The following is a 13,270-nucleotide window of genomic DNA, read 5'->3' on the forward strand; positions in this document are numbered from 1 at the left end:
GCTTCTCGACTAAAACGAAGAAACCGCTGTGGTAAACTGGCGGTAGTTATTATGCAGATCGGGTTTGTTTATATACATCAAAAGTAGACCACACATTTTGCGACATGGACTATTTCGGGAGCCGCAGGCTTTGGTAGCAGCGCTCTAGGTGTGCTATTTCCGTACTAAAACTTTGACAGCCTGGATTACAGTCGCGGGATATAGTTCACTGGCAGTATATAATCTGCGAGCTCTTAAGAACGGAATACAGAGACAGTTTTTATTGCAGGACCCTATGAAGCCAAGTCTATGTGCCGTTGTTTTCTAGGTTCAACCCCGGCAGCGGCCGGGGATAGCCATTATACTCATCACCACAGGTCGCACTTGAACCCCGGCACTCTAGAGACACGGGGCGTAAGGGACACACCACTGCAGTCTTTCGGAACGCTGCGAGCGAGGTCTGAAATGCCAAGTGTCGCTCCATTGCCTCACGCCCGGGAGACGGAGAGTATACGCATAAGAGGCGATAGAGGTTGCTTGTCAAAACTCTGCTGATTATTCTACTAGGGCAAACTTTCAACAATACATCCCAGATAGCGGCCGGCATTACCGCCGTTCGTAGCTCCCAAGCAACGAGTACCAACGCAAATCCGTTAAGTATTACTGGCAAGGGTCAATAAGGTATGTCGTACACCCAGTAAACTCAAACTGGGTGGTGTAAAGGTAAGGAGGAAGTATCTGCAGATATCAAGGCGATCAAGGGTAAAAAGTTCGATCTCATCCGTGTTTACTCTACTGACACTAGTACGAGGACAAATAAACGTAAAAAAAAAAAAAAAAAAGGGAGTAAAAATGGCAAGAATTAAAAACGTAGGATCAACCAATTGAGATCCCGGAATATAAATAACAACTAAAACAAGGGCAAAAAGCCACAGAACAAATAAAGAAAAACGACCCGACCCACCTATGGGGCCCGCGCGCCAGATAGTGGAGTTCGGCGCAGGTTGAGAAGGGAAAAATAAAGAGTCATGAAGCTTAATCTTTTGTTGGGTGGCACATAACTGCTGACTGTTTGGCCAAAGTGGTTTTTTTTAGAAAGGCGAACAGAAGAAAAGAAAGAAAAAAATAGGAGAATAGGGAAAAGAGAAAATAAACAAATGCTCCACATATCACGTCTATCTCCGCAGTGCGAATATGCCTATATATTATCGCGTGTACTCTTATATACAAAAGCGTGTGAATATTATGTTCCGCTAATATAGGGATAGGCGAGGTCAGTTCATCAACACCTTTTTGTTGGCCCATATACCATTATAGCACCATCGATCCAGACCAATGTTCGCTGGCCAGTGTGTCCTTTTTGGCCTAGAAATGGAACAGGATGACTGAGAACTACAGGGTCTTAATCAGTTGCATGCTATTCGCAGAGCAAATCCAAAAATGGAACCACATAAATAATAAAGTTTGCCGGATTACTAATCTAATAATATATATGTCGATTCCAAGAGATACGGTACGCGCTAGTTCTACAACAGACCATTGGTCGGCCTTGATATCATAGAATGAGTGTAAATTCTAGGACAAGCTGATGCTGCGCTATTTAACCAATGCTCATGAAGCGGTGTATGGCTTGGCGAAGTAGCCATTTATACTGTAGCAAATGAGTAAGCAAAATGGGTGCTGCTAAAACTCGAGTAAGCTAGTACTGTAAGGACCGCTTTTCTTGACACACCCCCTCAGCAGCCATTCTGCTTCTCTTTCATGCCACTTTGTCCTCCACCAAGTGCTTAATGTCGACCAATCCTAGTGTCTGAATGAATTGCGCATGGGACTGTGATGGAAGCAGCTTAGTGAGTCCATCGGCGGCCATTTCGGCTGTGGGAACCCATTTGATTGAGATAGTGCCGGCTTCAACTTCTTGACGAAGCCAGTTATTGTGGATATCGACGTGGCGAAGCTTGGTGCGAAGCTGAGGTTGCTCCTTAGTGAGAAGATCGACGGTTTGCTGATTGTCGCAGTGGATGTCTAGTCCTGATTGATAGTCGAGATTGACTGCGTGAAGTAGCCTTTTCCACCACATAGCTGACTTGCCAGCCTCAGATATAGCTAGCAGCTCGGCTTCAGTTGTCGACGTTGTGACGGTTCGTTGCTTGCTGGCTTTCCAGTCGACTGCTGCTCCAAAGAGCTTACAGAGGAAGCCTTCTGAGCTTTTCCGATCAACGTGATCTCCGAATGATGCATCGCTAAAGAAGTGGAGTGCAGACTCCGTGAGAGTTGGATGATACTCGAGAGCAAGGAACCTTGTTTGGTAGAGATACTGGATAAGGCGGTTTGCTGCTTCTCGGTGTTCGGGTCCGGGGTTCGTGAGGAACTCGGCCAAGTGATTTGCTGCTTTGGCAGCATCTGGACGTGTGATGACTGTTGGATAGATGACTGATCCTACCTTCTGCTGGTATTCGTGAATCTGCTCCTTAGTTGCTTGTCCCGTATACCGAGTCATGCGATTGACTGGTAGAGGTGTTGTAACCTTTCGTCCGTTGGTAAGACCATACTTGGCGGCCATTGATGCGATATAGGAATCCTGGCAAAGCCATAGCTTATGCTGCTTAGTATCCCGGAGGATGCGAATGCCGAGAAACCAGCTTGCTTCTCCTATGTCCCGAAGTTCCCAGTGCTCTTTAAGCTGTTGGCGCAGCGTTAAAGCTTCCTGGTATCTCGCTCGGTGGTAGACGATAATTATATCGTCCACATAAAAGAACACAATGACTCCATTTCTCGTGAATAGGCATATATCCTCTGGTACGTGCTGAAATCCAAGCTTTCTAAGAACGCGTGTGGCTTCTTGCTGCCATAGTTTCGGAGACTTGCGTAAGCCATAAAGTGCTTTAAGGAGCTTCCAGACGCTTGTTGAATCGTGGAAACCTTCAGGCATATACGTATACACCTCTTCGTCGAGATCACTATTGAGAAATGCGTTAACAGCGTCGAGTTGGAAGGTTCCTAGGTCAAATGCAGCAACGAGTGCGAATATTGCACGGGCTGTACGGGCAGCAAGCGTGGCGGCTCGCTTGTCGTCTGAGCTAATGGTTTGTAGGTCGCCTCGAACACAGATTCGTGCTTTAAGCTTGGTGAGGAAACCATTGCTGTCATACTTATAGTTGAAAACCCACTTGAGTGGTAGGACCTGAATGCTGCGGTCCTGAGGGCGTGGTTCAACTTTGAATGTTTGACGGAGCTTGATAGATTCCACTTCGAGGCCTGCTGCGGCCATGAAACCGTCCCGAAACGGATGATTAATCATTTCCTTCCAGCTTTGGGGTTCAGGAGTAAGATCATCGCGATGGTAGCGAGGTTCTGGGCGAGTGGATGAGAGCGCGGAAGCAAATGCAGCTAGTACGCCTTCATGGTCATCTTGGTCATCGTACGTGAAGTAACTCGCAAGGTATGGGTCCTTTCTCACTGTCCTTCTTCGAGTGCCTTGGATAACGTTGTCTGTAGAGACGTCTCCGTTAATATCTCGAATGGCTTGGTGACCTTGTGAAGCTGTGGGGAAGCTTCCCGGAACTTGCTGATCTGGAGAGGAGGCCGGTGCTGGACTTGACGGAGGGTAGACAATTGGTCGTACTGGAACTACGTCCACTTGCTGGAATGCTGTTCGTTCTGGTGCTTGCGGATAAGCTGGACGAAGCGCTTGATCCGGTGTAACAGGCTCATATGGAATGGCCGTGAGTGGTGCCGGTAATGGCGAGTTTGGTACGCTGGTCGGCAGCGGCACCTCGCTTGGTATCGGACTTGGCGGAAGACTCGCTGGCAGCGGAGTCATTCGTGGAGTGAGTGACGGGGTCACTTGTTGCTATTGTGGCGAAGTGGATTGTTGAAGTTTTGACACTTGTTGTGATGCTTCGGCTTGTTCAATTGGCATTTGTTGAGATCGGGTCTCAATTGCTTCTTGCGGATCTTGTGGCTCATTTTGTATGATTGGTGATGTAGCAAGTCGGCGTAGGGCCTGCTCAAGCTCTGCTTCAAGCTCTTCCTGATCGAAAACCTCTGTGTAGGGTATCTGGCTGATGATTGGAGCTTCTTTCGGCTGGTGTGAATAGTTCATATTCTCATCGAACACTGCGTCTCGGACGTACTTGCTGGTATTAGACCTAGGAAACCAGATTTTCCAGATGTTGCCTGTTTTATATCCGACCAAGTAGCCAATTTCAGCTCGGCGATGCATTTTATCGGATTGAGGGATCCCCTGAATTCTGACGTAGGTGCGACAACCGTATACTCGAAGATTTGATAGGTTGATCGGAACCCATGTGCTAGTTCCTTGCTGGTGAAACTCCTGTTGTGGGATGATCCAGCGGCCATCATTGAGCTTGGTGGGCGATCTGTTTAGTATATAGATAGCTGCTTGCGCTGCTTCCGGCCAGAGATTCTTAGGGAGCTTAGAGTCTTCGAGAAGTGATCTCATCCTTGCTATTATCACCCCCCAGATCGCTCGGCAAATGAATTCATTTCAGGAGTGCCGGGGATGCTGTGTTGGATGACGATACCGCAGTGAGTGAGGAAATCCTCGACAGCTCTGCCTGCTGATCTCTCATTATCATAATGAAAGGCACGGATCGGCAAGTTGAACCAAGTCTTCATTTGTGACACGAAGCTAGTGACTGCTTCCTGACAGCCGTTCTTTTGTGGGTGCGTTGCAGCCCAATGGTAGCGGATGCCATCAATATAGAAATGAGTTATCCACCTGTCGCCGTTATAGGCTTCTTGGATCGGAATTAGATCGAAGTGAATTCGACCAAGCGGTCCGAATGTGGCTCCTTGAACTCTTCGAGACACTTGGCGATGCGCTTTTGTCAACTGACACACTTCGCAGTGCTCAGGATTGTCTTGTTGTGCTTGACCTGTAGGTTTTGTGACTTCAATGCCATCTACCATTTCTGCAAGCTTCTCAACTCTTTGATCATGCATGTGACCGAGTCGGCGGTGCCATGTTTCGGCGGTTGCTTTTGACACAAGCGGTACGGTGGAACGCTTAGTGGTTGAAGCAAATGCAGTTGTTGCGAATGAGGCAGGAAACAGTATGTCTACCTCTGAGAGTGCGAAGAGGTTACCAATTTCCTCTATCTTTGCAATGCACTTGCCGGATTGCTTGCTAACGATCGTTAAGTTGTCAAAGTCCGCTATAAAACCTCGTTTCTTGATGATTCCGAGTGAGATTAGGTTTGTATGGAAACCTGGCGAGTACTGGACGTCGTCAAGCGTAATAGTCACTGGCTTCCCTGTGGTAGGACTAAGTGCCTTGATGCTGACTTTTCCACTTCCTTGAAGGGTGCAGTAGGTGTCTCCGACCTTGATAGTGCCGTTTGATTCCTTAAAATCAGTGAATAGGCTTCGTTTGTTTGAGATATGCCTTGTAGAAGCCGTATCAATTAGCCATCTGTCTTTGATTGATGCTTGCTGTGTGGTAGGGAATGCTGTTATCGGCTTATCATCCCATGTTAGGAAGCTAAAGGGAGATTCGTCCTCTCGAAATTCAGCGAAGTGCGCTTGTGTATCGCTTGCGGTGCTTTCAGCTAGCTTGGCAGTGAGGTCTTTGACTTTTCTTTGAGCTGCTGAAGATAACTTTTCCGTGTTTTGGCTGATCTTCTTCTTGATGCTAGGATCAGGCTTCCATCCTGATGGTCGGACAGCTTTGACGAGATATGGGCAAGCTTGGTAGAGATGCTTATCCTCGCAGACGCAAGTAGGATTGCTAGGCAGTTTCTTTCGGTCATTTCCGCTACCAGCTTTGCGCTGAGGTTGCGGCTTTCCGGCTTCTTCCTGGCCATTTAGCGTAGCGAATGAAGCGTGAGTTGCCTTGAGACCCTTTTTCGGCCGAAAAACGGTCCTCTCCGTTCGGAACGCATTTAGCATGCTCGTGAAGCTTACGTTGCCTTCCTCCCTGAAAGTCTTCTGATACCAAGTGTAGGAGAACTGAGGATCCACTTGCTTGATAGCAGTAAGGAAGTCGTAGATAGCATCATCAGCATCCTTCGTGAATGAGACCTCTGCAGCCTTGCATTCCTGGTATAGGTTTTCCCATCTCATGATCATTGCGTCAAGTCCAGAGTCTTTGACTGGTGTTGAAGCTAGAGCATTCCACTGGGTGCGTAGCTCTTGCTTCCTTTCTCTTTCAGCAAGTGAGAAACGGTCTCGAAGTGCGATAAGGAGGGTATGTACGTCGAATACGTCAACGGTAAGTTGCTGGAGCTCTGGCGCAAGTGAGTTTCGAATTCGCTCGGTGACTCGGTCTATGGCTCGCTTGATAGTGTTGTACTCGGCTAGGTCGGTATCATACTCCTTTCTGTCTTCTTGGTATTCCCGGCGACCCTCCTTCGTGAGCTTATCGCTTGTTTCTGACTCTCTTTCGTAGTCGAATTTGCTCGGTCTCACTGGCTTCGTCGGTAGGGCCGGTGGGTGTTGGTCCTCGGGATCGAGGTATTCCCAGACGTCATTGCCCTTAGCAACTGTCTGGATTTGGCTGTACCAAGTCCTCCACTGGGCGGAGGAGTGTAGCACAATGCTCGCTCGGACTAGGCCGAAGCGTTGAGCGTCGGCGGGCTCATGTCTGTAGAGCTCGTCGTATGGGAGTGACATCTCGGCGTGTTCTCTTGTTTGAATTCGGAGGGAGTTTGTGATGGCTTCAGCGTGCTTGCTCGGAAGCGACTTTGCTGGAAGCGACTTGCTCAGGGGCTCGAAGGCTTGCTCGGAAGGCTTCGAGGTTTGCGATCTCGAATACTGATTTATTCAATGATACGCTTGCTAACCGGGCTCATAACTGTCGATTCCAAGAGATACGGTACGCGCTAGTTCTACAACAGACCATTGGTCGGCCTTGATATCATAGAATGAGTGTAAATTCTAGGACAAGCTGATGCTGCGCTATTTAACCAATGCTCATGAAGCGGTGAATGGCTTGGCGAAGTAGCCATTTATACTGTAGCAAATGAGTAAGCAAAAATGGGTGCTGCTAAAACTTACCTCAGTTCCCTCAGACCACAGCCAATGATGAGACAGAATTCTGCCGATTCTGCCACGCTAACCCGATTGGGTTGCTTCATCAGCCCGTGGTCTGAGCCGGGAACCCCTTCCGTACATACAAGTTTCCGGTTCTCGCCAGCAACCCCACCATTTGGTCAAGGTGTGTTTTCTCAAGCTCTCTGAGAGTATTTCTGACATTGTTAGAAAGAATGGCATCACCGGATTTGCCCAATATGATCTCTAGATCGCGAAAGCGTGCTCGACAATCCTCCCTCGAGTGGCCTTCTTCCAGTTCACCATTACAAGAACCACCTGCGTCTACTCAGCGATCTCGTTATATCTCAGGATTGCAGCCACGCGAACGTGTCGATATGGTACTGGCTGAGCTTAATGATAAGCACCGGTGGACAATCAAGGATCTTCTTTACCACATGGTGCATGCACAACCAGTCAAAAAAAATGGATATTCGACATCGTATCGAGCACAGAAATTGTCTGACGCTATATATGGGCAACCTGAAATTATTGAGCGGCTAGGTAGTGTCTCAAAAGACATATATGCCACTGGTGCATCCGATCTCGTGTCTCGGATACAGACCGAGATTCGAGGGCTGATTAACGGAGATATACTCGGCGAGTTCCAGTCCAATGTGGACCCTAAAGATATGGACATCTCTAGCTTGGCTACGCAGATGCAGAGGAAAGCTCCAGAGCTCTGTGGACTGCTCGTTAGCATCATGACACCTCCAGGAAACCATCGCGATACACCCAAGATCCACCAGGGCAGCATTGTGATGGTCTGTTCAATTCTGGCTTGCGCTTTTGCACCACGGAAAAGCAACAACTTCCCGATGTTGATCGGCTTGTATTTACATGCAATGGGTGTCAAGCGACGTGTGATTAGCTTTCTGGCTGGCCTGGGGATAAACTCAGCATACCAGACTATCATGGACAGACGGAAGGAACTTGCAGAACTAGGACAGGTACTATAACCGCATTTACCGGAGAATAACATGTTCTGGCTGACTTCTTACCCCAAGATGTGTACAGAAACAATTGAAACAGAATGCCCAGGCTTCTCGCAGGAATCTCATTGTGGCATGGGATAACTTTGACTACAGCCAGACTGTTCGACATCAAACTATTCGTGATCCATCAGAGCATATCTCCGCCACCACTGGCAAGCTTTGTATCGGTCAGTCCATCCCTGCAGGAGGGCTTCTCCGATCTATGTTCCATCCAGAGGTTGCACTGAGTCCTCATGATATCTACATGGCACCAGGCAATCAGGATGATGAGATCTTCCATCAATGTCAGCGCCATTGGATTGCAGAGGCCATTCGCTATACTCATCGGGAGGCAGTAGAGAAACTATTTACTGCGGAAGCGTGCGTCAAACCAGGCCAGATGAAACCGCGAGCCCATCTTATTGACTGGCCTGAATTCCCAGCAGTTAAACGACTGCAAGCGCAGAAGACAATTCACTACAGCCTTGGGCCAATGTTATACAACGAAGGCACGACAGAGGGGACATACAAGGTCATTCAGAATGTCTTTCTGGAGCAACTGGGGGATGATGATGATACAGACCTTGATGGGCTTTTACAACTGGTTTATGGAGATCAGAAAACAGTGTCACTCCTTCGTGCCGTCAAAAAAGAACGTGCGGAGGCTTCTCGTCTTTTCGATCGTTTCAGCTGGATATTGCCAATCCCCGGACTGTTCCACTGGCGTATGAACTACTTGGATATGATCTTTGAGCTCTATGCTGGGACAGACCACCCTACCGTTGAATCGACGATCCATCATAATAAGGTCTGTCTCGGTTGCGTACAGGGACACAAAAGTCCATTCCACCATAAAGAAGAGGTGGCTACTCGCTCATTTGACGCTCGCGTCACGGCCATGTTCTATCAGTTTGTCCCATTAACAGTCAATTTCGCGGATGCTAAAGATGTGGATGATTGGATTCAAAGCCTCGGAAGGGGTCAATTCCTGGACGTTGTGGATCAGATACGCCAGTCTCTGTTCCATTTTAAAGAGCAGCAGTCTAAGGTTCGTGAACGAGAAGGAGAACCAGTCGACTATGAGTTCTCAGCACATGCGAAATTCCTTCAGCAGATGGAGACTTACAAGTCCTTGAAGCTTGCCATCAAACTTGGTGACATTGGAATTATCCAGCGGATCTTTGCACAATGTTGTCTCCTCTTCCCTGGCACAAAGAAAACCCGATATTCTTTCCTCTCCTTGTATATGACATGGCTCACTCAAACCAAAGCAGCTGATCCCGAGCTGCAGACTGCCATTCTTGCCAACGGACTTGTGAATCTACGGGGTGCGGAGGACGGTTGGTTCGAAATTGATCGACTGAATGAGTTCTTCAATCTTCATATGAAGACACTCATGTCGACTCGACGGACCTCAAATCTGGACATCACTACCATGTTCCGTCGAACTGCTCTCACAGCCAGCTACTGTACTGATCTAAAGGAGCTTCTGGAGGCTACCTTTGGAGAATATAGCAATGGGCGACACCAAAATAAGGATGCTAGCCAGGATGTTCGTCATCTAGCTTATCAGATCTCGAAGTGCATCCAAAAGCAACCAAATGGTCGGACAAGAGGCTTTCAACCATGTGATATACTCACAGAAACAATTGGCGAAAAGCTCTTCAAAGCCGTACAGAACTTCAATAGCCTCGTCGTCAACGGACAGTGGGCACAAGAAGTTGATTTTAGCAAGATGACATCGACTCCTATTGCTGTTCTAGATGAGATTGAAGAGAATGACACATGACACTGAATAGCAGGTTGCTGCCGGGACAGCTTTAGCTATACTTCTCTTCATTCCATTGATAATACTCCCACGCTATATTATAAGGTGACTGACACACATTGATGGAATGCATCAGATGGATTGTTCATCATTCTCTACCAGACCTTAGAACCTAGGTCTTCTCCACCCTTCATCACGCGACGCCCATTTCCTGATACCACACCGAGGGCCTTGCGTTTGGGAACTGGAGTTGCCGAAGGAGGAGGCATGTCCATAAAAGCTTGGGATGGCGTGTTAATATCAACCCACGGAGAGATATTCCGAGATGGAGTTGGTTGACTGGTGCTTTCTGGCGTGACTGCAGAAGACCATGTGAGGTTGCTGCATTCACTCATTTGACTAGAGTCATTCGACACACGCTTCCTCTTTGCAGGGGTTTGAATAGTGGCCATAAAGGCTGCTTGATATGCATTCTTCAAGACATCCACAAGACCCTCAGCAAGCTGATTCGACAAAGCCCATATTCCCAATATTGTCTGAAGATCCTTTGCCTGGAAATATTCCCGCTCCGAATAGGTGGCATTTTCAATATATATCGCAAGATGGACATATTGTTCTTCTGCCAGTATGCTTGAGCAATCAGGTATGAACTTCACTCCGTTCAAAGCGCTTGAAAGGACCTCCTTGGACCAATATTTTAACTGGTTGATGATTATCTCGTCCATCTGTCCTGACCTCGGACCGTGCTCAGTATACAGATAACGAGTTGGATCATTGAGCTGATACTCAGGATTGCAGTTGCTGCAGCACCGGTCACGCCGAGGATTACATCTGAACTCTTCAGGTTCATTGAAGTAGTCCAGGAACCGTTTCCGGAGGCATTCTGTAGGCTCATTGGCAAGGAGATACCAAAATTCAGGCAACACAGCACGTCGCTCTTCATGACTTAAGCGTCCACCTTTCTGTGGTCTCTCAGGGTTTGCTTCTTTGACTTCATCATCTGAATCGGCCAGTGGGTTGTCTTCCGCTAGATCATCATTTTCTGTATGAATCTTGCGTTTCACGGCACGTTTCTTGATACGCCCCCGTATCCACTGATCAACGAGAATAACGATCTTTCCATCCTGTCCAAGGCGAGATGCCCGACCACCGCGTTGCCAGAGCGTTGCTGGTTGTAGGTTTTTGGGGAACCGATACATGACAACTTGATCAATATCCTGGAGGTCCACTCCGAGCGCTAGTGCCTCGGTGGTCATGAGGACACGAAGCTTGGATTGCGGTCCGGGTTTCTGAAGCTCTTTGATCATTGCTTCCTTGTCTCCCTTTGCGGTGTCGCTATGGTAGACCTTCACCGTATCCATTGCCTCTTTGAGGGTATAGTTGCAATGTTGAACACTTGCCCCATCTGGTTGCTTGTTATGCTGCAGCCAATACCGACAATTTTCCATGGCAGTATATGCATCATTCTTCGAGTCAAAGAATACCAATGTCTTTGGGATTCGTGACGGTCGTAAAATGGGCTGACAAGGACCATTGTCAAACAGGAAACGCAAGGCCGTTGCCTTCTTATGCGCGCCTTGTGGGATCCAAGCTGTTTGAATGAGCAACTCTGGACGATTGACGGATGTCCGCAAGATTTCAACATCCTTTGGAAACCCAAGTCCCTCAATAACAACGCGCAATGTATTCATATCAAGCGTAGCAGAGCATGCAAACCAGGGGACGCCACTGCCGAATAGACTTCGCAATTGATGCAATCGCGCATAGTCCGTTCGAAAATCTTTGCCCCATTGAGCCACAAGATGAGCTTCGTCTACAACAACCAGAGCCAGCCGGTCTCGGAAACCTGGATGCATAGCAGTTGAACGGAACTTGTCACTGATTGCAAGCTCTGGACTCACGAGGACATGTGTGAACTTGCCCGCTTGTACCCTGTCAAGAAGTTCGGATGAGAATGTTTCCCTGTTTAGGAAACAAGGTCGCCCTCCAATGTTCTCGATGTAATTGGTCTGCTCAACGCCAATTTGATTCAATGGAAGCACAACAAGGGTGATAGACTTATCAAGCAAGAGTGACACTGCTTGCAATATCATACTCTTCCCAAATGACGTCTTCGCAATCAGGATAAGGTCCTTTCTCAGGTAGATCAATTGTCTCAATGCTTGCAACTGACCCGCACGTGGATAATAGGGATACAGCTCTCGAATTGCTTGTCTGATGGCTTGGTCCTGTTCATCCTTACGCTTCTCAGACGCATCGCGAATCAGTTTCTGCGCTTGAAGAACTGAATTCTTCTCAACTTGTTGTTTCTCCAGCAAGACAGTTGCGCCCTCATTCTCGTACTCCACTCCCAATTCAATAGGCTCTCCAGCCTTTGAAGAAGGTCGATTATTCTCAGAGGCCAACCAGTTATCCAACTGTGTCTGTCCATTTCCGGGGTCGTTCAGTTTCGCGTTATATTTCCGAGGAGGCTTCCGTCGTGATGGGCGTCGATCTGGCATCGTGAGGCGGGTTTGGAGTCAATTCTCACGCGATAGAGTTAATATTGTGGATCAGATGTAGCCACTATACATTAAAATATGTCAATATATGCTTCATGGAGGTTTTGGCGGAATACTTGGGGCATATAATGGCTTTGACAGCTTAAGAAAGGGTTCCTTCGGGTATTTTAAGGACATATTTCTCACCCACCTTTCCAGTTATACATACAATTTTGGTGTCAATGGGTTCAGCTCAGAAAGATGCAGAAGACATCGTCGCCCGATTCTTAATATTCGCGTGGGTGCGCGAGAAACTTGGAAATATTGAAAGACGCGCCTGGAAACTTCGCCATATAAACACGGGCAAAAACCCCGGAAACTTGTATGGTACCACCAAATTCCCAGCTCAGACGTTCCCCAAAAAAGGTGTGTCAGCATCGCTGGAAACAGCAGGCGGTGGATGGCCAAATTCACCGCCTTTTTGGGGGCGGCTGAGGTAACTGAGGTAAGCTAAAACTCGAGTAAGCTAGTACTGTAAGGACCGCTTTTCTTGACAGATATCAATGACTCTGTATTTCCATTACCCCTATTTCTCGCTATTTAACTAAGTTATGGGTCCATTCGAGTTACATAAGATATGCCGACGGATCATCTATAGACCGGGATTCATCCAGTATCCGTAAGTGCAATGCTTGACAAAATATGTTGGCCTGGATCTCAGGCAGGGGGTCGCTGTGAACTATCCAAAGGGTGGCCGATGAATGCCTGTCCAAATAGAATTCAGTTTAGTATTTTGTGTATAATGCGTTTTGGTCGAGATGAATACATTTAAATCTAGTAGGTAGAGGAAGCTAATCCACTCGGCGGTGTGATCCACTCGGTAGTAAATTAGGTCATGTGGTTCTTTCGCTACGACTTTAGTGAAACGACCTAACCCGATCGGTGATGCTGTCGCTTACGCCTGACCATTTTGAACCGCGCGCCTTCCTGCAACCGCCGTCTTGCAACCTATGTCT

This window comes from Penicillium canescens (assembly GCF_028828765.1).
Source record: "Penicillium canescens strain IBT 15451 chromosome Unknown utg000009l_segment0_segment0, whole genome shotgun sequence".
NCBI lineage: Eukaryota > Fungi > Ascomycota > Eurotiomycetes > Eurotiales > Aspergillaceae > Penicillium > Penicillium canescens.